Source organism: Bombus terrestris, chromosome 8, assembly GCF_910591885.1.
Source record: "Bombus terrestris chromosome 8, iyBomTerr1.2, whole genome shotgun sequence".
Lineage (NCBI taxonomy): Eukaryota > Metazoa > Arthropoda > Insecta > Hymenoptera > Apidae > Bombus > Bombus terrestris.
Genome location: NC_063276.1, coordinates 3,308,413 through 3,333,666, shown reverse-complemented (window position 1 = coordinate 3,333,666; position 25,254 = coordinate 3,308,413). Strand labels below are relative to the sequence as shown.

The 25,254-nt window shown below is 37.6% G+C and overlaps 1 protein-coding gene across 6 annotated transcripts in view; it reads left to right on the top strand.

Moving 5' to 3' along the window:
• The window catches only part of LOC100642211 (pleckstrin homology domain-containing family G member 3), a 91,401-nt gene that overhangs the window by 14,654 nt on the left and 51,493 nt on the right, over positions 1–25,254 (top strand). Inside the window, exon 1 of one of the 6 annotated variants that reach the window (XM_020864289.2) lies at positions 21,543–21,822. The exons of the other annotated variants lie outside the window; for them this stretch is intronic. The gene's annotated coding sequence lies outside the window, so the exon portion shown is untranslated. Of the gene's footprint in view, positions 1–21,542; positions 21,823–25,254 lie in introns of those variants that run through there. 6 annotated transcript variants of the gene reach the window in all.

The following is a 25,254-nucleotide window of genomic DNA, read 5'->3' as shown; positions in this document are numbered from 1 at the left end:
GACTGTTGACTGTTGATTGTTGACTGTTGATTGTTGATTGTTGACTGTTGACTGTTGACTGTTGATTGTTGACTGTTGATTGTTGACTGTTGATTGTTGACTGTTGATTGTTGACTGTTGACTGTTAAATAAACTATATTGTTGAACATCGAGAGTATTTCTTGGGCACTTATACCTTAAACCACCTCACATCTAACGGTGCACTGTGTCTGCATCCATATCTTTGAGGGGTACTCTATCAATATTATTATAAACACAGCTTAGAAAATAATTTTAAATACTGCTTTATAATCATATAATTGAAGTTAGAAGTGTGCACATACCTTACTATTATATTATATATAGAATGAGCAAATACTATTTACCAATATCTTCTACACATTTCAACGATATATTCTGCACGTTTTGCTTACGACGGAACAATGAATGCGAATGATTTGTTGAAATAAACGAAGCTTTGTTATAATATGTCGCCATCAACTGTTAGCAAGGTACCACCTTGACCTGTGGTACTCACCTGTGACCACCAATAAGATAAACGGTGCATTGGGGAAGAATGTTGTCGTACATCATCAATTTATTATTATTTTGCCATTATATGCTTTGAATAATAAAAATACTCCTGTGGCGTTCTGAGCGAAACATGTGATTTCGGCGTGGCAGTCAATGTTAAACGATCAACAACTGCCGTGTAAAGTGATTTCTCTGCACTATAATTACGAAGTTGATCGTTTTCCATCCCTCGCCGCGTTTTTAATTGAATTCGATAGGAATCTCGATTGGATATCACGCGGAATACCGTAGCATCCTGTTTGTTTCAAAATTAACTTTATTTAGCGCATGAAAAATCCGTGCTTATTTCACGATACTCGACGATAACGATTTTAAATGAATACTTTGTAACAAAGAAGAGAAAAAGAGTAGTTATATGTATAATATATATTACAACAGAAAATTTGTATAAATGGTGAATATTACCTAAATTGTAAGATGAGTAATTACAGATAAGCAAAGGCAAGTAATATATTTGAACATCCCCTTATTTATAAATAATTTTTATAAAAGTTACATGAAAGTTACATGAAATGATAAAACAAAAATAAAATTCTTTAGAATTCCTATTTTTTTTTTTATTCTTCGCTACTTCTATCCTTTTCATTTTGGATACAATTTTTCAATTCTTCCAATGTACATCAAATTTCCCTGTTTCTTTCTTTTCTGTGTATTTTAAATTAAACCTTCCTGTCTTTCTATTTTCCATTTTCAATTGTCCTATTTTTCTCCACTCGCATCGAATGCTCCTGTTCTCCCACCCGAGTTAAATAAATAATTGCAATCACGATTAAATTAATTACACGTGCTCGCGCTGCAAAATCTACTTTTTCATCTTCGTCTGCCAAATAGTCACGGGCGAACGATTTTACGAAAAAGAGAATGCGAGAAACGATAATTAACGATAATTACTATCTAAACGGAATCAGGACACATCCTTTTCCTCGTCTGTAATAAACAGCGGCGAGAGAGCACGTTGCTCGCAGGATGTTTACGAGTTTAATGCGTTCACGCGACTGCCTATCTAAACGTATCTTTTTGTTGGCTTTTTTAATCCCATTCGCCCACGAGTTGAATCATATGCCACAGCGATATTGTCTTCGCGCGAAAATTCCTCCATTCCGCTGTGCACGAAACGTCGCTTCATAGACGCGTATTGGACGCGTTGATGATGATGACGACGATAAGTACGCTGCTACGCAGCGATCGTTGTACGGAAATGCGCACCTGTCCACGAAACAGCAGCCAACCGTTTTTGTCGCTACGCGTTCTCGCTATGACTGGCGTTAACACTTTACTGACCGTTAGCAGATTCTCCCTGGCGCCGGCTCTGTTTCGGTTTAGACTCTCCAATACCATTCTTTTCGTTTATCGCGAACGGTAAGTTTTCCAAATTGGTATAAAACTGTGGGAACTTATAGAGCAACGCAACTGACGCAACTGAGCAAGGTACCTTAATACTAAATAACAAATAATTGTTCAAATAATGAAAAAGATTGTCGACAACAAAAAGCCGATTAATAGGCTATCGGTCGGTAACCGTCGGTAACAAAATACCGATTAATCGGCTATCGATCGGTAAAGTGTTAACATCGTCGTTAGCGACACGTACGTTGCAGTCGTAAACGAACGTAACGATACGAAACATATCCGGTTGGCAACTAAATGATTGCGGGTTTTGTCTATACCACCTAATGACAAAATCCGCAATCACTTAGTTGCCAACCCAATATCTTCCGTTTAGCGAAATCCATTCGTAATGACGACCTGATCGAACAGTGGATTTCTCACCGCGCCAATTCCAAGAAGATTTTCAACGCTGTTCTTTGCCAAACCGCTGTCGACGATTAGAAGAATGACGATAGAAGAAGAAAAACGATAGCGAGAATGATCTCTGACCGACGCATGTTGAAAAAATTGGAACATCGTTGCTGGCAACGGCGCTATTCCCTCGAACCTCACCGTGTGTGGTTAAACAAAAGAAAGAAATACTAGAGTCATTTAAACCGAGCCAGGAAGCAGAGAAAATACCAACAAAGATTCACTGGGTTTCTACTCACGTGGACCCCCTGATATCGAGTCGCGGGAAAATTGCGCGTTAAACGGGTTTGTCGATGTTCGTCGCGAATCCTCGTGCCGCACCGTGTAACGCGCTACAAAGCTACGAATCTGGTACGCCAATGTAGCCAGCGAATTCTCACCTTTCTTGTGGCAAATTTCCCCGGTCCGATGTTCTCTTTGAGATACGCCGTGCCAGATGTCGAAACTCGATCCTCGATATTAATGGGAAGCTGCGCACCAAGACACGCACGAGACAGCAATCAGCGGAAAGGTGAGCGACCTCGCGAATCAGCCTAATTGCACGTCGCGATCGACCACGTTGGATGATTTTTCCTTCGTTAACGGCATCGTCGAGCGGATCGTTGGAAGAAACGCAACGCGGTTAAACGGGTCTTCTCGTGGTGGCTCGACCACCACTTTAGTGTAAACGAAGCTTTATCTCAATCCCTGGCGCGTTACATATAAGGGAATCGTAACGAGTAACGACATTAGGCATCGAGTTTGCCGCGTACATGGCAGCAGTCAGCTTAACCCCTCGCGCGGAGATCCGGTTTTATCAGCCATATTGGATGCACGCGCAGTCAATTGTGGACTTAAGAAGCGTGGGTCGGCCGACCCTGCCGGGATCGCCACAGACGACACCGGCCCGCTTTTTCTTCTACCTTACCTTGTCCATCTTCTCTCCCTTCGTTGCACCGTGATTCGGTCTAACTGTTGTACGGAATGCCGATCCACGCGGCATCGTCCGAGAAACCGTGCAATTGGACGGGTAGCACGTTCGCGTCAACGGAAAACGCGCAGGAAGATGCACGTGGGGGGAGGTTGAAGGAAGATTTCTTTGGTAGTACGACCACGAGTCGTAGCTGTTGAAGCATCCGTCGGTTACGTTTACCGAACAACTCTAGCAGGTCTTATTTTAGATCTGAAACTTTCACGACGGTGGCGTGTCACGATGTCGGTCCGCTTGGTTCCCTGCGTGCCCCAAGGGAGCGGACTGCCTAGCAAATAGAACGTCTGGCGCATTGTTTCAGGGAGCGCGAATCGCGCGCCTCTAGTCGCCAAATGGAAAAGTAAAATTCACTCGTTCGTAAGTTTATTAACGTAGACTAGAGTAGTTCGATGACGAGTTGCAGCATTCGAAGAGCTGGATTTTTCGACTCGCCTGTCGAAATCGCACGCATCTCAAACGCACGCTACGATGGCGATGTTGTAACTGTATAAAGACAAATATGAATATTTCAAAATTTGGCATGACTTATGGCAAGATATGAATGAAGTTAGGCGATGTTGTATTGTATTAGGTTGTTCGAAATGTTTCTTTCCTTTTATAAGGAAATAATAGACGCACAATGTTTTTTGTTTTATATTAGTTTATCGAATTATGCACGAATATAATAATAGAAATAGAACGAAATGGATCACACCTAATTCGATAAAATAATATAAAACAGAAATCATTGTTCATTTATTATCACCTTATGAAACGAAACAGATGCACATTTTTTATTTTATATTATTTTATGGATTTATGTATGATTTATTTTGCAGTAATAGAATAAAATGGATCAAACGTAATTCAATAAAACAATATGAAACAACAAATGCTGTGCATCTACTACTTCCTTATAAAACGAAAGGAACTTTTCGGACAACCTAATACAAGTATTAGTCAATCGTTTCCTATGGCTTGTATAGGTAAGCGGGTAACAGTTTCTGGACGAGCCTCGTATATCGAGAGAAATATTTCTAAAAGGCATTCGAACAGGATTTGTCGTTCCTCATCGGTTTCGTTATCTTTGTAGCTGCGCTCGTACAACTCGACAGTACAAATGCATGACTAACGCGTGGAATATGTAGAACAGTGCTCGTTATACAATGTACGCGTCGCCTTTAACTGGCTCTGTTCCTTTTGCAATTTGTTAGCGCCCCGCGTGCAAGCGTCACGTCGGGCCGCGCGCATTTTTCGCCGTCACCGCAAACTTTGCGTGACGCTATTCAAAATACCACGTTACCGCACCGACTGCAATCGTGCGTTGCATCATCCGCTTGATTTTTCGACGATGACGTTGTATTTTTTTTTCTATTTTATTTTTTCTTGAAACGGTAATAAAGATTCCCAAGTTGACACGTCGTATAAATAATCCAGCTTCGCTCGTGTCACATCGAAATTATTTCTTTCTTATTGCGACGTATATTCGTTTCTTCACCAACGAGTATATTAAAGCTATTTTGTATAACAATGATTCCTTGTATTTTTAGTTCTTTCGAATTGTATTCGAATTTAACAGCAATTAAACGTGCACTCGGTTACGTATCTTGCGATAGATTAAACAAGAACCGTAGGATTTCCTTCTTCGCAAACGTAGGAGATTCTTTCATTCGGTAATTTTCGCTTCAACTTATCTTCTTTTTAATAATTTTTCAAGATCATCTTTATCAACCGAGCAGAATTGATGCAAGACGAACGGTGCTTGTACATATGTACCTATCTGTCGCATTGAGTCAATTGTATAGTAGGTTGAGCAAATGTATCAGGTTTTACGATACAGTTTAAACGTTTCTGTTTACGTTCTATATCTTTTCGCATCGTACGTTATCGTATTTCAAGCAATAAGCGAACCAACGTTTTCAAAACAATATACAAGTAGAGGAGATACGCGATACCGAGAACACTTGAATTTATATGTGTAGAGTGCGGTCTCTTGGCTTTCACCAATACCACGTGAAAGAAGATTACGCCAAAGACGGTCAAAGAGTATAAAAATTATACGTTTCGTTAATATTCTTCGCTTTTCTCCAGCAAATTTTAAATAATAATAAATGGTAACTGCAATTAAAAAAAATATGCTTAATTAAAAGAAATATGTTTAAAAAATCATCGTCAGCCACGATCTTGCAATTAAACGCCAACTTCACTGCAGTTCGACTAACGCAAATACGAGCAAGTCGTTAGGTACATCTTGGCAAGCGCGTGTCTATGGTTGGCAACTAAGTGATTGCGGATTTGGTCATTGGGTGGTAATGACAAAAGCCGCAATTACTTAGTTGCCAAGGGAATATTTTCGTAAAACGTATATTTATGTACATCGGTATGTGCGATGGTATTCCATGAATGAAACGATGCTTGAAATCAGACTCATGGAAACACGAATTCGCATAAAAATCCACCATCTAACGACAATGTACGAACCGTTTGAAACTGGTTTTCTCAGTCAGATGAAAAAGTGGCATTACTTTCGCAGCCAAGCCAAATGGCGGTGGTGGCGTACCTAATATGCAAGCAGAGTGTGAACGAACTCGTAAATCGCCAGCCTCGAGACACTTTTGTCTGGTGGCGCATTAGACGCGCACGCGTCGACGCGTCTCGACTACGCGTTTTAATCAGCCACCGAGCGCGGCAACGTCCCGACGAATTTTATTAACGTTTTTCACCGAGAAGAATGGCTCGTAACTCAGTCGGAATGAGAAAACAACGTTGAGAAAAGGAAAGAAAGCAAATGAAATGAACGTGTCCGTGGTGTGTTTGGTATACACTACCGTGTACATAAATTTCGATATTTCGAAATTATTGCGAACACGTACACGTTGCGTATATTACGAACGAAACTTTTCAATTTTATTTTCTGATCGTTTGCTTCTGATCTTCTCTCAGGCAATTATTTGCAGTTTGTAGATAATTGTATTATGTTATGTATCGTATTGGAAGAGAGGAAACGTGGAATTAATTAATACACATTAGCACGTATAAGCACTTGGGCGTTTCTAAATTATTGCAAGTACGTAAAGTATAGCCGGAACGAAACTTTTTCACTTGATTTTAGTTTCTCTTTTTATCTAGGGCAACTATGTGCAGATATTACCGTATTACCATATACGGAATCATTTACCATTAGCATATCATTTGCGGATAATTATATCGCATTATGTTAGAAGGAAGCAAGTGAAATTAAATATACGCGTTGCACGTCTTACCATCGTGTGTAAGCAATTAAACGTCTCTAAATTGTTGCAAACGCGTAAGGTATACTTTGAATGAAACTCTAATTTAATTTTAGTTTCTCATTTTATCTCATGCAACCATATATAGTTAGTAGATAATTATGAAAAAAGGTATTTAATATTAATTAGTATAAATAACAGAGCGATAATTGAAGACGGATAAATGTTGCTTCTGTAGATGTACATGTGCTTCAGTTAAGCGACTTTAAAGCTTTCATTTCATTGAAAACTGTTCAAATTAGTAATCGTCCTAATAGTCAAGAGGAATCTTCCAATTTGATATTCGTATTAGAAATCGTATCTTAATAAACTAAAGGGATATTCCAATTCAATATTCTAATTATTAATGGTCCTAATAGACAAAAGGAATCTTCCAATTTAACTTTCAAATTGGCAGTGGTCTTAATAAACTAAAGGGATATTCTAATTCAAAATTCAAATTATTAATCGTTGTAGTATATTAAAGAAATTTTTCAACGCAATATTCAAATTAGTAATCGTCTTAATAGACAAGAGGAATCTTCTAATTTGATATTCGAATTGGTAATCGTCTTAATAAACTAAGGGGATATTCTAATTATTAATCATCCTAATAAATCAAAGAAACGTTCCAATTCGATATTCGAATTAGCAGTAGTTTCAATAAACTGAAACACCTTTCCAATATAATATTCGTATTAGAAATCGCGTCTTAATAAACTAAAGGGATATTCCAATTCAATATTCTAATTATTAATCGTCCTAATAAATCAAAGAAACGTTCCAATTCGATATTCGAATTAGCAGTAGTTTCAATAAACTGAAACACCTTTCCAATATAATATTCGTATTAGAAATCGCGTTTTAATAAACTACAGAATTTTTCCATTTCAATATTTAAATTATTAATCGTTTTAATAAATCATGTATCGGTATATTTCCCGATCCGTGAAGAAAATTTATAAAACATCGAACGTAGAGCGTGTCTCGTGGAAAGGCTGGATCGGAGCAAGAAGCGCGCACGTTGTCCAGTAATTGTGTTACGTGCAGAAATCCGCAATGAATCGCGAACAATTAACTGTCGAGGGTCTCGGTAATAATTCGAAGCGTCCATTTTCCCCGTTAATTGTACGGCATCGCGATAATTGAATACCATGGACCGTGGTAAATAAATTGAACAATCCGCAGAAACCGAGCAGCCGGATCAAGTATGCGATTATACCCGCGCCAATGATTTAGAACGCAATCGTATTACGACCCCGGGCGAATTTACCTGTCGATAGGATCGATGCGTCGAGTTAATAAATGCGAGCGTGTAAATGCACGGGGTCCACTCGATAATTAATCGATCGCGTCTTTAAAAGTTAATACAGTCATTGGAATGGAAATTAAATCGCTTCATCGATGGATATTGATGATGGCCGGCTAAAATGTATTTTACATTAATTTTATTGGTATCAGATTTGTGGATACTGATATCACCAACCTTACGACGATTCTTGAATCCTTACGTATCGTACATTATTTGAATCTTGGTCATATTTTTCTCATACTGATCGTTCAAATTGATTTTTTAATCTTGGATCTAAAATATAGATCCAGAAGAGTAAAATATAAAATTTGTTTCGGTGTTTGAAAAATACAATTCGAATGGAAACGAGCGAAAGGACCTAACATGGATATCGGAATAAAATTAATAAATAAAATTAATGTAAAATAATGTCAAGTTTCATGTTCGTCTTGGATAATACATTTTATAAATCAACGTAGATTTTTCGAATGTAACTAAAAATACGTATTTCAATCGTTCTGAGATAACAACGTCGAACAGACAAAATTTGATACTTCTTCTTTTTTCTTTTTTCTTTTTCTTTTTTTTCTTTTTGTACAAAAAATAAACGGGATTCCCTAACTTTCTAAATCGTACACGTTTTCTGGGATAGTATGTTAACGACATGAGTCAGAGAGCGGAATAAGTTGCATTTTCAAGCTTGTAATCCAAATAATGTATAGCTGAACTGAATGTGAGGTGCGCGTGCGGTCGATATTTAAAATGCAAATTAACCCGTTTTACTGTTTCATGGTGTCGTAGAGAAACATAAGCAGCTTACGCTTACACGCATTAGTTACCACGCTTCCCACGCGTTCTACTACATTGAATCATGATAATTAGCGATCATCATGATAGCTTGTGGACAGCTGAACAAAGAAATACTTATTGAAACTTGTCATACGAGTGATGCACATTTTTTCACCAGCTCAATGACAGCTGGTACTTTTTACATTCCATTGTGAAACGTAGTTTGTGAGATTGCTTCTTTAGGACAAAAGAGTTTTATAAAACGAATCAAATCAAAGCACGTGAAAAATTCTCCTTATTTCAAAAATTCCAATTATTATTATTCTTGTTGAATCCAAGTTTACACGCTTCGCCGTGTACGTACAGTATAGGACAAAGGAAAGTTAAAAAAGCAAGCGACACAGAAAACACCATAGTTTCGGAAAAAAACATTATAACTGATCAAGAATAATTACATTGTAGATAAAAAAATGTTCAGTACAACAAAGTTACTATTGACGTAGTACAGTTATTGTTATTGCACAGAAGTATGGACTTAAGATTTCTTTTTTGTCCGCCAGTGTATATACACCTAAGGGCACGTTTACATCAAAGTAGCGATAAACGATAAGAGCTGAGAGCGATGAGAGCGAAGAGTAGAAACCAACACACACGTGTACTTATTTTACAATTGTATTATACAACACATACTCCTACTATAAAACAATTACACGTATTTCCTTTTACGTTTCGCTCTCCACATTTCCCTCGTCACGAAAGAAAAATAAAAAGGTCCATACTTGCCTATAATAACAATAAGAATAGCTACTATATCGACGATAATATAATACAATATGTAGTAAAATAATAATAAAAATAATGTTACACAACACATACTGCTATTATAAAACAATTATGCGTATCTCCATCTATGCTTCGCTTTCATCGCTGCGCTCTTATCGTTTATCGCAGCTGCAATGTAAACGTTAGCCTTAGATGTAGATGCACCGGCGAACAAGAGAAAATTTCAAATCCATACTTCTGTATAATAACAATAACTAAATATACTATATCGATACTAACTTTGTTGTACCGAACATTTAATTAAAATCTTTTTATAATTCTGTTATATAACACGTACTCCCACTATGAAATACACTCCTGTTACGTTTTGTTCTCATCGTTTCTCTCGCCACAAAAGAAAATTTCTGTATAATGAAGCATTATCGTAGCTTCTAACATTTTACATTTCACAAAGTAACATTAATAACATTTTTAATCGAAACCGTTTTGTAATTCTGTTATACAACAGATACTTCTATTACAAAACAACCGCACGAATGTTTTTCCACGCGTCGCTCTCATCGCCGCGCTCTTATCGTTTATCGCAGCTCCATTGTAAACGCGCCCAAAGCACGTGTCACGCGCCGAATTCGTAATTCCGCGAAAGCGCGCTGACTCGGTCAAAGCTCGGTCTGGCAGCAGACCACGCCACACCGTGCCTTGCCGCGCCACGCCACGCCGCGTATGTGCATCGAAACGATTTCGCGCGAGACTCTTTTGTCCCGTTCCGCGCGGCCTGTCTTTTGTGCCCGGCCTGAAATCGTTTCGAATGCGTTCGCGTGGGCGTACACGGGTGCGTTGTCCCGCGTGAAACGTTTCTAGTTTGTCACCAGCGCTACGAACCATTTTTCCCTTACATACTTTCCATATACTCAACGCACACACATATATACCTATATATGAACTTTGTTCCGGAACGTTGCACTACCTTGGAATGCTTTAAACCAGCGGTTCTTAATCTCTTTCGTTTGCCACGGACCCGCTTTAAATAATTTTTCGTTCTGCCAATTTTTCGGTAACCCAAAACATAAATGAAAGTTGAAATCTAATTGAAAATTCGAATGCGCCAAACTATTAATTATTTAGTATAATTTTAAAACACTCGTCAGCTACTTGCGAACATAATCTTTTCTCAGGGAACAGCTAAATATTTGTATATTTTTTAGTCGAATAATACTGTTATACAATGCGATAATAATTTGCGTGTGTGAGAAGTTTGTGAGGTCTTGGAGGAACTCGGAATAAGGTCCGCTGCTTTTGAACTTTAAAGCTTCGAGTTTTCATCGTTTCAGTTTGTTAGTAGAGATATCTTATCTTCATCGATCTACCTTTCCGCAAACTGTAACGCATTTTTGTATTTCGCAACTTTTAATGGTAAGGTGTTTCCGTATGCTGGTTGGGAGATTACTCGTTCTTATCAATGTTTGCTTTTTCACGTGGAACATTTTTATTTACTTGTACGTGTGCTTTGTTACCTGCAACTAATTCCTCTTCGCAGCAAATGAAAGATCGCATTTTCTTTCATGAAATAGGATACGTAATGAAAAATCTGCAAAAAGGTTGCAACTGCTTTCTTCTTCCTACGAACCCTTTCATTATGAGAACGAGCCTAAACGTTTCGACTTTTGTACAGGTACACCGATGCATGGCGCAACGAAATAAAATTTCATTGAAAACGTACAACGTCGAACAGTGAAACTTGCAACAGGCATCGTCATCGCAATTTCATTTTATCGTTTCCTGGCATAAATTCTAAATTACCATGGTTCCATGATCGCGAAATAAACATAAACTAATCTTCCGCCGTTTATCTTCTTGTCTGATATAGATCGTTTGACATTGTTTGAGACCGTTTGACTCGATTATTTCAGATCGTTTGACTCGATTATTTGAGATCGTTTGTGACTGTTTGAGATCGTTTGGCTCGATTATTTGAGATCGTTTGAGACTGTTTGAGATCGTTTGACTCGATTGTTTGAGACTGTTTGACGCGATTTAGTGCGCGTGTAATTTATCTCTGCTTGGACGACGAAAAGGATCAACCAGTCCTGGAATGTTGCGTGAGGTTGCAGTGATTCTGACGCGACGTTTCCAGGTTTGTCGTTGTAGAAGGTGGTTTAGGCCGGCTGTTTATAATTTTCGGAACATACTAAATAATAGGATGGCGTATAATTTTGACGATGAGATCATAATGACGGTGATGAGGAAGTCGGTTGTTGTATGTAAAATAAGGGTGTGTTTCGAGTAAGCTTGTTCTGGCGTGGAGTTTGAATTCTGATTAGAGGGGGTTTCCGGTTCTTCAATGTCTAGCGTTAGGTGTTGCCTACGTTTAGTATATTTGACACGTAAAATTCCTCTTCTCTTTTTTTTCTTTTCCTTGATTTTTACAGGATGTGTCAAAGCGCGCGGAAGTAATAATTCAGAGATTCGATTCTGGTAAAATTTTCGCGATATTTTCTTAAAAATAATTCAAACGAACGTCTATTACGTTTCCCCAAACGGATACGTATTCATTCTAATTTTCTCAGTCTTTTGTTATATTCCAGAAACCGAAAGAGCGATCCAAAAAGTAACCGGTTTTTGGTGGCACGATTTTCCAATTGACGATTTTGCGAGATGAAATCCTCGTAAATCGCGGCCAATTTCGTAACATTGCCGCGGGACGAAGCGATCGAAACGCGGATGCCGGATTCGGTTTTGGGAAAAAATGTTATTTAATAGCGCGTGGGCAACGATATGGTGTGCCGTATAGCGCGTTGCGTTTATCTCGAGGATTATATGGCTGGAAAGTGGGCACAACGAGAAAAACTGTCATTTGACGGCTGGTCAATGGGCTTGGCAAAGCAATACACGATGTGTTATATTCGCAAAGTTGACGAAGTAAGCTCAAATAGAACTGCTTTCTTGGTGTCTAATTCCGACACGCTTGTAAATAACGTTTCTCGTTTGAAAATTGCTCGCATTTCGTTTAATGCTCGATTATGCAAAGCGAAAATGAAATTTATTTACCACGTAAAGCATGCAATTTCCGATGTTATATTAAGAGCAGGGATTTCTTTTTTAATCCAGATATGGATACAGGAATTGTGACGATTAATAGTAATTGAGATAATTGAACCACGTATGCTTATGGGAATTCATACTTTCGTATAGACGCAAGTAACGAAATGGATTTTCAATAGAAACTTTCATCCTCCAAAGTATCGCTACTTTGTCTTATCACAGATATTTCGTAGAGAAAAGTAGAGAAATATGGCGTATCCCATCCATTTTTCGAATGTCATTTTAAGAAAATCAATCACGATAAGAAAAGATTCTTTCGAGTATTCGATCATAAATTTACGCGCTTTTAGTCTTTTTCAATATTGAAATGATATTAAAAAAGAAAAAAAAAATACACAAGTTGTAACTAATATGCAACAGAGATACTGAAACGTGAAATACCGAACTGGGTACTATATTTTCGTAGAAAGCAAACAGAAAATAGTCATATCCCTATTTGGCAATGAAAACGCATTTAAAAAGAATTATATTTTAAAAACTAATAGCACATTACGTTTTAACACATCGTGGAAAATTTCCGAACATCAAGAAAATAAAAATATCCTACCATGACGTTAACGTTCGTTCGACTAACGAACCACGCAACGTGTATTGTACCAAAATGAACGACACAGTCTACAGCCGTGAGCGACGTTAATTTCTCAGATTTCTAAAAATTCCATATCGCTTATAATGTAATATAATATTCCATGTTCGGTTGCTTTCCTCTATATCTTCGCGTATTACGATACATCTTGTACGTTTCTGCATACATTATGTTGTTCATAATATTGTTCATAATGTCACCGGAGTTGCATCGATCGATCCTCTCAACATCTCCAACGAAATCTCAGCTAACGTAGTCGGTTCATACTATTAATAGTTGTGGAATATATATCGGAGCTTGTAGCGGCCTAGTTAATCCGCGAATGGCGCCCCGTGCAAAGCGCAACAATAGAATATTACATTTTATTAGGGGTTCGCGTGTCTCTCTGTATCCTTCCCGCTCTTTGTTCCCTTTGTTTCGGTCGGTGCTGTGCACGGACGGAGAATAGAGTCGACGTCACGCTGCGACGGTGCAATTAGCGTCGTATTAGCGATAGCGATGGGATCAACACCGATACGTAGTCTACAGTGTCTCGTTAAAAGTATTTCGACGCTTTCAAACTATAGAAAAATTCTGTGTACGGTGGTTGGAGAAAGTATTGGCAGGTTGTATTAATTAATTGGATTTGAATATATTAAAAGTTTTGCAGACAAATGTCTTTAGGAAAGATATCAATTTCTTGTATTCTTTCTAATAACTGCTTTAACCTAACAATAATACCAGTAAGAAAAGAAGGAAAGTACAAAATTTAATATAATCTAATAATTCCCCCAATCTAATAGTATGCAATACCAACAAGATTAATATAATCTGATTAATCTAACTTGATATAATGCAGTAACTGCTTTAAACTAACAGTAATACCAACAAGAAGAAACAAAGTTACAAAATCTAATATAATCTAGTGATTCCTTCAATCTAGTAGTATGTAATATCAACAGAAAGAAAAATGTTGAAATTACAAATTTAATATGATCTATCTAATCTAACTTGATATAATGCAGTAACTGCTTTAACCAAACAGTAATATCAACAAGAATAAACAAAGTTACAAAATCTAAAATAATCTAGTGACTCCTTCAATCTAGTAGTACGTAATACCAACAGAAAGAAAAATGTTGAAATTACAAATTTAATATAATCTATCTAATCTAACTTGATATAATGCAGTAACTGTTTTAACCAAACAGTAATGCCAATAAGAATAAACAAAGTTACAAAATCTAAAATAATCTAGTGACTCCTTCAATCTAGTAGTACGTAATACCAACAGAAAGAAAAATGTTGAAATTACAAATTTAATATAATCTATCTAATCTAACTTGATATAATGCAGTAACTGTTTTAACCAAACAGTAATGCCAATAAGAATAAACAAAGTTACAAAATCTAAAATAATCTAGTGACTCCTTCAATCTAGTAGTACGTAATACCAACAGAAAGAAAAATGTTGAAATTACAAATTTAATATAATCTATCTCATCTAACTTGATATAATGCAGTAACTGCTTTAACCAAACAGTAATGCCAATAAGAATAAACAAAGTTACAAAATCTAATATAATCTAGTAAATACCTCAATCTAGTAAACAAAAAGAAAAAGACAAAATTACAAAATTTAATATAATCTATCTAATCTAACTTGATATAATGCAGTAACTGCTTTAACCAAACAGCATTACCAACAAGAATAAACAAAGTTACAAAATCTAATATAATCTGGTAAATCCCTCAATCTAGTAAACAAAAAGAAAAAGACAAAATTACAAATTTAATGTAATCTGTCTAATCTAACTTGATATAATGCAGTAACTGCTTTAAGCTAACAGTAACACCAATAACAACAATGAGAAAAGAAATTACAGAATTTGCTATAACCTGTCTAAGTAAGGAAAAAAAGACAAAAGAAAAAAGAAAAGTTCCATAAACAGGACGTTTTACGTAACGCTGGTTTCCTAGGCGAGCAAAGTGGCACAGCACGTAAGGGTTGAACAGCGTTTCCTGTGCGCCGGAGAAATCAATCCGCGAACACGATGTACGTCCGGGTGAATTATTTTTTTCCCGTGGCCTGCACAGTTTTTCCAGGAAACCGCATACGAGCCGCACGATTTCCCTTCGCGACGATGAGCATAAGAAGCATGAGAAGTTGCGTTCCACGTGATCTTGGTAGCACTCACGTACTCCGAGAGCAACCGACCAGCAGATTTAGTAGCCGTCTAACGGTTCCGCGAGGTTCTCGCCGTGTTCTTCGGTTTACCAGCAAACACACACGATGCAACACAATCGGCCAAGTGGCAGTCCCACACTGCTGCCTTTTCCTGTTTGTTCCTAGGGTTCTTCGATACCCGGTACCCGATTCTCTCTTTGTTCTTCTTTGTTCAGCCGAGTCGATAGTCTCGTAAGGATGCGAGTGCACTGACCTATGGAGGATGCTTGGCTTTTTAAAAGAGGCGTTCGATTTTCTGAAGGACGTGCAGCAGATCGACCATCTTAAGCTCATTGCGATCTTTCCCCTCAGTATCGAACCGATGGGATTCTTCTGCAATTTGAAAAAGCAGGCACAATCCTCCCTCAATTTACTCGAATAAATTCGGCGAATATCCTATGCATTGGGGAAAATAATCAGCTCAATTTATGAAAAGCAGTACATTGTACAGAGCATAATCGATATAGCAAAGAGAATTTAAATTCAAAGATAACAAAGAACTCTCTTTTTTTTATAAATACAGAATAGTTTTATTGGAAGCATAAAGCAAACGCACCACTAAATGTCATCTATGATACTTTTTACTAAGATTTTGAGCTTTTATAGTAAATGGCAAATTTTTATTTCACACGTCGAACGCAGCTAACTGATGGGAAGAGACATTCGATTTTCTGGAGGAAATTGATAGGTGGTTTTAAGTTTATCGATCCCATTATAGAATTTCTCTGATGTTAAAAGAAAACTAATTTAAGTTTGGTGAAAAATATGAAAGAACCGTCGTTCGAATGCGTATTAAAGCTATGATCCTTGAAGGATCGTAGCTGGGCCGAGAGGTTCCTCAGAGGGTAACTTCTCGGTTGATTTTGATTTTTACCTTAAAACGATAGTCGAAGTATTTCGACCGTGATTATAACTAAAAATATGTTGAAACTTTAGCGGAAAAGAATTTTTCTTCCAATGAAATTGCAACGACATACAAAGGACGATTGGATTTTTTAAAAGACGAAAGACTCTTCAGAGAGTAGAGCTTCGGGTCTGGTTTGCCTGGTGTATTGATCACTTTCGCGCCGATATCGATACTATCAACTGTATTTTTTATTTTCTACAAATTGTACAAATATATATTATTTAATATATTTCGCGCCGATATCGATACTATCAACTGTATCTTTTATTTTCTACAAATTGTACAAATATATATTATTTAACAAATATTTAAATTAAAAAAGAAACTTACGACACGAATAAAATCTCACTTCCACCTAATATCTTAATTCCTACTTTAAATCTGAAAGAATCTAATTTCCATCTAATAATCCACGGAAGACACGCGCGTATTTCTAATTTTCTCTTAGAATTTCTCCGACTGCCCAAATCTTCCCAATTTCACTGAATCGTATGCGCAACACGTAAATCATCCATAATGCATGCACGGCCGATAATCAAGGAGAGAATGCGAGCAATTTCCTGTAAATTGCACACGATCGTTATCGGTACAAACGGCACTAATAAAATCGTTAGCAAATGCGAGATTAGTCGATCGAGCTTCTACCGGAAATAGGTCAACGGTATTCCACCGCTAACTACACCATCCGGAAGGGATTTGCGGCTTCTCGTGTCGCTTGCTTTAGCCATAAACGTATTTCCTGCGTACCTGCTCACGAACATGTTTCGTTCTTGCACATAATATTGCGTTGGCAACTAAATGATTGCGGGTTTTATCATTAGGTGGTAATGATAAAACCCGCAATCACTTAGTTGCCAAGCCAATAAAATACAATGTTCTCATTTTCGGCTTGGTCTTCGAGCAAATCGAGTTTGAAAATTTATTTCATTTTGAAAATTAAACTTATAAAAGTATACTGGAACATGGCCAATGCACATGGGCTTATATAGAGCTCAGCGATGTCGTCGAATAGTAAGATCGAAATGGAGCAACGATTATTTCGATTTTTGATGTTCGATACACGAAACGCACGATAAGACGTGCATTTTATCCCATCGTTAAAATATCGAGACGAATTCATCCTATTGGGTTGGCAACTAAGTGATTGCGGGTCTTGTCATTAAGTGATAATGATAAAACCCGCAATCACTTAGTTGCCAAGCCAATAAAATACAATGTTCTCATTTTCGGCTTGATCTTCGAGCAAATCGAGTTTGAAAATTTATTTCACTTTGAAAATTAAACTTATAAAAGTATACTGGAACATGGCCAATGCACATGGGCTTATATAGAGCTCAGCGATGTCGTCGAATAGTAAGATCGAAATGGAGCAACGATTATTTCGATTTTTGATGTTCGATACACGAAACGCACGATAAGACGTGCATTTTGTCCCATCGTTAAAATATCGAGACGAATTCATCCTATTGGGTTGGCAACTAAGTGATTGCGGGTCTTGTCATTAGGTGGTAATGACAAAATCCGCAATCACTTAGTTGCCCCTATAGCAATAACAGCTTACGATCGATAAGCAACAAACTGTGTGTGTATTCATTGAAATAAGAAATCGTACAAACTGCGTCGAAGTGTTTATCAAGATATCGGCGTTATTATTATTATTCGTTGAAATAATGTCTTCGTATAATACGAACGAACTAAACGCGTACTGATTACTAGTCTTCAGAGAAGAAGGTAAAGAAGAAACCGATAGAAACTATGTTTATTCATAATTGTACGGTCGAAATATCTGCGAGATAGAATCGTTACTTTCTTACTGATATATTTTTAACCCAAGCTTGTTAACTAAGCTCGTAACGAGCGAAAGCCTGCCGCTTGTAATAATAATAATTACAATAATAAATAATATCTTCGAATCGGGGTTACGCAGGAATAAAATACACTAGACCTAAGAAATGGATTTTATATCCCAATTTTGCGATTTTATCGGCTGAATACATAGACAAATTCCAACGAGCTCTTGCGCCAAGTTTTATCGTCGATAGAAGACTATTTTACCAAATATCGTAGAAACCATCATGTTCTTTTTTTTTTTAAATTTACGTATCTTCTCGTATCACGTGTATCCCCTTTGTACTTCCAAATTTCCTGTCCATCGAAAAACGCATACTGCTCGAGACTACATGAAAATCCGCGGTATAATAGTTACATTTTTTTTTTTTTTTACTATTTTTCTATTTTTCTTTTTCTTGTAAAATAGAGTCACAAGACAAACACGTGACAAATATAAGGCGCGGAACGATCTGTCGATCGCGCTGCGTCCGCAAATTCTAAATTCACAATCAATGCGCCTTCACGTAATTTCGCGAGAACGAGGGAAACGAATCGGATCGATTTGTCATGGAATCCGCACGTGTACCGTGAGTTACAGCGCAGCTCAACGATTTCTCCGCTCAAGATCGGCATTTCGAGCGGTTCGCGCGGCACGTGGGAGGCGAAACGGTCTAAGCGAACGATGCTAAGCGAACGCAGTGGCGTAACCGGTAAACAAACTCGGAAAAGAAGGACACCCTGGGACGAGATCGAATAAACCTGTTCGGTTAACTCGTTATCGGGGAAACGTGAAACGGGTTATTAAAAGCGATCGGTTTTATGGTCGGGGATGCGCGGGGCAACTTAATGTATTTACTTCTACGTGTTTCAGTACTTACAAGAAGCCTGTATGGTTACTCTGTTCCGCTTCTTTCTGAATTTCCTGCATACTATAGATTATAGTATCGCGGCAGAATCTCGATAGCTGCGATGGAGGTTCAGATGAAAATAGACGAGGTCATTAAAATTCCGTGATGAACGGTAGCGTCGAAAATCGGAGTAACGCGAGGCAAAGAGAAATTGCTGCGCGAAATTCCAATCGAAACCGAATTAAACACCACGTGACAGAGTTTCTTCGTTGCGTCGTATATTACGATACGTATTACATCGTATCGAGTTTATCGTAACTTTGAGGGTGGAGCCACCCAGGATGAAGCAGGAAGCTCGTATCAGAGAAATTAAAGTGCAAGATACGGCGCAAAGTTCGTGATTGCAATAAAAAAACGCATGTCAGACTTTGCTCGTATCTTACGAAAAATCATTCGAATCTTTAAAAGTGCAGCAAAAGCTGCAAAAATGCACTGAGATTTCTATGAAAAATTAAGCGTAGATCGTTTCGAGCACTCTGGTAGTTCCGATGTGAAAACAACGAGAGATCTCGTCTAGGAAAAAATATTTAAAAAATTGGTAAAATCTTCAACCAAAATTGAACGTAATCCACCCAATCGTTAGACCAAAGGGAAAATCAGATCGATGAAATGTATTATCTTCATTACGGTAATGAATATAATATAAGGTAATATAATATATATAATATAATATAATATAATATAATATAATATAATATAATATAAGGTAATGAAAATATAAGAAAATCTTCAAGGAAACGATCAAAAAATCTCAAGCAACAAAAGTAGCAAAAAAAATGGTAAAAAAATGCCAACGTAAATCGATCGTAAACTACGAAATCCTTAAACGAAAGGATAAAATCAGATCGATAAAACATATTCTCTTTATTACGGTAATACCAAAATCCTCGAGAAATCCTCCAAAAAAATGTAGTAGTAGATGGTCGTCTTCGGCCCAAAATTCTCGAACCTAAAACGCAGGTTAAGGGGTTAATAGCGATCAGTACACAGTGTTTAGCGAATCTGTTAATACCCAGCGTCTTAGCGAACATTCCCTGTATTTATTAATTATTTTAAAATATATTTGACGGTTTCAACATCGAGTTATCCGGTCATTTGAACCAACTATCCTCTACAGCAACAAAAAACGCGCAGAAATTCCAAGGAAAAGCGAACGAAAACTTCCAAATAATACGTCGAACGAAAGTGAAAAATCGGATCGATCTTGATCGCTCGTTAACGCAAGAGTAGATCATGTAGCTAGCAGCGACGAAGCAGCTGATCCTTCAGAGTCGCCAGTTGTGTTATCCGACCGAGCATAGAAAGAGGAAGAAGGACTTGTTGGTTCGATCGACGACGACGACTCGTGGACTCTCGTCCGCTCGTTCGTTTCGTTCGTGAGACCGGTTTTCTGGTCTATGCTTGAGACAGAAAAGTGCCGTGGCGAAACGAGACCGCACCCCGTGGCTCCGCGGTGGTATTCCTGTCCCACGTGAACCTTATGCGATACAGAAACGGTGTGCACTGGCAACCAGAAGTCTCCCGCACTGGTGGCATCCTCAGTGTTTACCGTGCTGTCTCGACGACGACGACGACGACGACGACGACAACGCGACGTCTTGTGTCTCGACGCGTCGTCTCCTTTGCCCTGCGCGCTCTTCCAATCGAACGTTGTTAATCGCGAGCTCGTACGCGAGTGGAAGACGAAGAGAATCGATGTTCGATAGAAAATAAGAAATTGTGGGTGTTTCTTTTTTTCTTTTTTCCTATTTTTATTTTTATCGTCGTTCGGTTTGGTTATATAATAAAAGTGGATCGAAAGTGGAAAGTCTGGGCACTTTAATCGATCGAGATGATTTTAAGTATCGCCAATACCGATCATATCAATCGATACGAAGGTTGAACCGTTCGAATACTTCGTTTAGCCATAGAAAATAAATCCTGTCTGTTTTTCGTGTTCTTATTGCAATCGCAAATATGCACGTTCCATCAGATGTAATTTACAGACATTACGGATTGCAGATTTGTTTCGTACAGACGTTTTTAAAATATGGAAAGTCACAATGAATGCTAACAACATGGAGTATTCGTCTAATTACCGAGAATAGGAAATCGTGGGTGTGTGTTTCCTTAGCTTTGTCGTTTACTCGGTTTGATCGGAATAAGAGAGCATGGAAAGTTGGAGATTTCGTTAATGGGACGATTTGAAACGTTGTGAATTCCGATAGAAACTGATAACGATACGAAGATTCTGTTTAGCGATAGAGTTTGTGATTTGTAATTGGAAATCCGGAGATTCAATGCGATATAAATTAAAAAATTTGCAATTTGATGGAAACTCGATAAGAACATTGATAACATCTAAGTACAGAAAATTCTCTACGATGAATATAATCTTTTGAAGGTACAAGACTACAAAATACAGTTCTGTGTGAAAATGAAAATCTTCCTTTACAGAATTAGAATCACTTTGATGCGTACATACTCGCGAATCTTCGTATTAATTCATCCGTTGGTATTTTTTCTTATTTTAGCGACAGTTTGAGCGACTTCATATTCACGAAAAAAAAAGAAAAATGCAAAATACTATATCTCAAGAATATTATCAGCATAATTATCGACGATGAAATCATGTTCTTGAAATACGCCGCGACGAGACCTCATTTGGAAACAACGATCGTTATACAACAACCTAATGCATATGTTGAGATTAGAAAAGTTGGTCGGAAAGGACAGTTCGATTTTTAAATGTCCATTTCCTCTACAACTTCGTCAGAATCCTGTGCAACGCTGCTAACATCCAACATAGAAGAAGATGGTATCGCGAGGATGACGCAGAGAATCGATTCGGTAAGTGTGTCCTCGTCAAACGACAAATTTTCAGGAACAAACTTCCACATTATCTTCCAGGCATTGTGCAAATTAGCCAATAGATCGGTTCGTTGAAAAAACGCAATCGTTTGGATGGATGTATTGGGTTGGCAACTAAGTGATTGCGGATTTGTCAATATCAGCTAATGAGAAAATCCGCAACCACTTAGTTGTCAACCCAATAATTCGCGGATGAATGGAACAAAGATCGGCCGAAGGATCGTGGGCGATCGGCCAAGGTATCGTCGATTGCCAGGACTTATTTCCCCCTTGTTTACGATCCTTATTTCACTGCCACGTTATTATTATTATCATGATCGCGTCCTCGATGAATATTCATAGCTAGCGGGGTTTAACTGAAGCCGATGATGATAAACATCGGGCCTAATGTTTCATTCATAGCGGTCCCGCGTTGCCGGACATAATGAGCCGGTGGAATGAGAAATTAGCTGCGTGCATACGATTTTAATATCCCGTTCATTGTTAAGCGCGCGATCCGATCCTCGGTAAGCAATTTTCCTGGTATTAATTGTTTTTCGTTCGTCGTTGCGCAGGATATTGGGTATTTTGTTATTAAAATTGTGAAATGTTGGGAAATGGTTACAGGATTATTCTATGGTTCTTTGTTGGTCCAACGTAGTGTATAGCTGACATAATATTTTAACAGTGGAAGATACTCTTTGTTTTTGCGTATATTTTAGATATATTGGGTTGGCAACTAAGTGATTACGGATTTTGTCATTAGGTGGTACTGACAAAATCCGCAATCACTTAGTTCTATATCTTTCTAGTCATAATATAATATCTTCCACCTCCACGAGCGTATAAATCATTTAGTGGTATATCTTCCTAGTTTTATATTATTCTAGTTCTAATATCTTCCACATCCACGAGCATAGAAATTAAAATTCAAGATATTGGGTTGGCAACTAGGCGATTGCGGATTTTGTCATTAAGTGGTACTGATAAAATTCGCTATCACTTTGTTTTATATCTTCCTAGTTCTATATCTTTCTAGTTATAATATCTTCTACCCCCACGAGCATATAAATCACTTAGTTGTATATCTTCCTAGTTCTACATCTTTCTAGTTCTAATATCTTCCACCTCCACAAGCATATAAATCATTTAGTTGTATATCTTCCTAGTTATATATCTTCCTAGTTCTAATATCTTCCACCTCCACTAGCATATAAATTAAGATACAAGATATTGGGTTGGCAACTAAGTGATTGCGGATTTTGTCATTAGGTGGTACTGACAAAATCCGCAATCACTTAGTTGCTAACCTAATATTTAGTCATATGTTGGATTTTAATTTATATGCTCGTGGAGGTGGAGAAGATATTTTATCATAGTAGAAATGCAATGTTCATAGTACGATGTGGTTGATAGCGTAGGCTAAATTATTTAATATAGCAGAATTCGCTATTTAATATAATAAAATTTTCTCCACCCGATGTAACAGAATTTCACCGTTCAATATGATAGAAAATTCACTAGATTGGAAAATGGGGAAAATCATGCGTTTGATTTACGAGTAGAGTAGTCGGTTTGGATTTCGATTTTCGCTTTATAAGTATAGCGTAGCAATGTTTCTGAAGACGTGAACGTTCCTCCAATAGAAGTCAATGTTACGTTAGATTTCGAAGATTTTGTCGTTCGCAGCAACAACAAGTGATTAAAAGAACGCAGAAGAAAATGAAAGATAAAATGGAAGATTCGATTTAAAAGTGTCGACATTCAATTAATAAGATGAAAGTGGCTGACATCAAACGCGATGGCACTTTCACAAAAAAGGTTGAAAAACTTTAATGGTGAATTTGGTGGAACGAATTCGTTGGAAAAATGAAAAAGTCGAGCGGCCTTAGAGAATAGCGACGGCAGAAAGGGAGAAAGTGGTTTTGACGCGGTGAAAATTCGCGCGATTGTTTGCAAATTAATACAATCCGTTCCGCGATACACTCGGCGTCGATATCGATCGTAGCCGACTTTCGATGAAAAATCGTCATTCTAAAGACGAATAGCTTTTACTCTTTCCAACAGTGAATGTTAACTTTTGCGACTGTCGGGTTCGATAAACTTTAGGCTTTCTATGAAATTCTTTTTATATTTCGTTTGCAACGAAGATCGCCAGGAATATAGCGCGAATATTCTACGTAGAGGTCGTCGCAATTATAGTCTGCGTCGAATATTTCGGCTCCTCGAGGCAACGCTCAACTATTTCCCCCTCTTGGGAGCCCAAGTTCCCCCACCATGCGACTACCCCACTCCTTACCGCGTCTTACGGAATCTTCAAACAGGAAGAAGATACTATTCTATACGAGGAAATCGTAGTTTCAAATTGTGAAAATTCGAAACTATACAAATTAGTAAATAAAAATTATTCAATTTCGAATTCCCTTCCACTGAAAATCCTATTAATATTTGATAATTGTTATCTTTTGAAATGCATTGACGAGGGAGAGTCTGAAACTGAATATCGTGTGACTGACATCAACAAGTAAACAGCAAGGCATTTGATTTTCTCTTTCATTGAAATACAACATTTACACGTACGAATGGTGAATCAATGTACGTATGTTAATTACATACAATACATTTCCGTAATGTTCCATTTAAAATTCTGATTGGCGCGTTTATCCCTGAAATTCGATATATTATTTATTATTGAACATAAAGATCCATTCACGATATATTCCACGATATGGAAGAGAAAGAAAATTAGACTGATAATATTTTTTGTTATAACTAAGTTTCCCAAAAATATTCTTATTTTCGATAAAAATATTGATTTCGTAAACAAGATCCATCGATAGGGGGTGAAAAATGAAAAACTGAAGATCGAGAGGCTAATTCGAGGACTGAGGCTTCGTGTTAACGTAAAATGTAACAATTTAAGTTAACGACAAGGGAAATATACAACAGCTAAAAATCACTACGAAACGAACAGCGTTGATACTTAGGCATCGACGTGAGATTTCACGAAACATTTCAAGCCAGATTTAGTAACGAAAATAATCCTGACTAAGAGGAAAGTTCAGCATGGGGTGTACACTGGTGGCTACGTACGTACGCGGAAGGCAACGTGTTAAAGTCTTGTTCTAGACTCTGCTTTTTAAACATCCCGTATAGTAAAAGTCAAAAGTTCTGTCTGAAGATGACAAAAATAAATACCCTCTGAAGCGTTGTTAGCTCCGATTGCAGTCCTCGTTGGAAAAGCTTCGCGTGGAACTAATATTTCCCATTTTTCATGGCAACTTGCGACGACCTACGGACGCAGCTTCAATTTTCTGCCACTCTGTGATTTATTTTTGCAAATTTTATTTACGCGTTATCGACAGAATTATTTATGAAGATGGAATTAATTATTTTACAAAATTGATATATTGGCTTGGCAACTAAGTGATT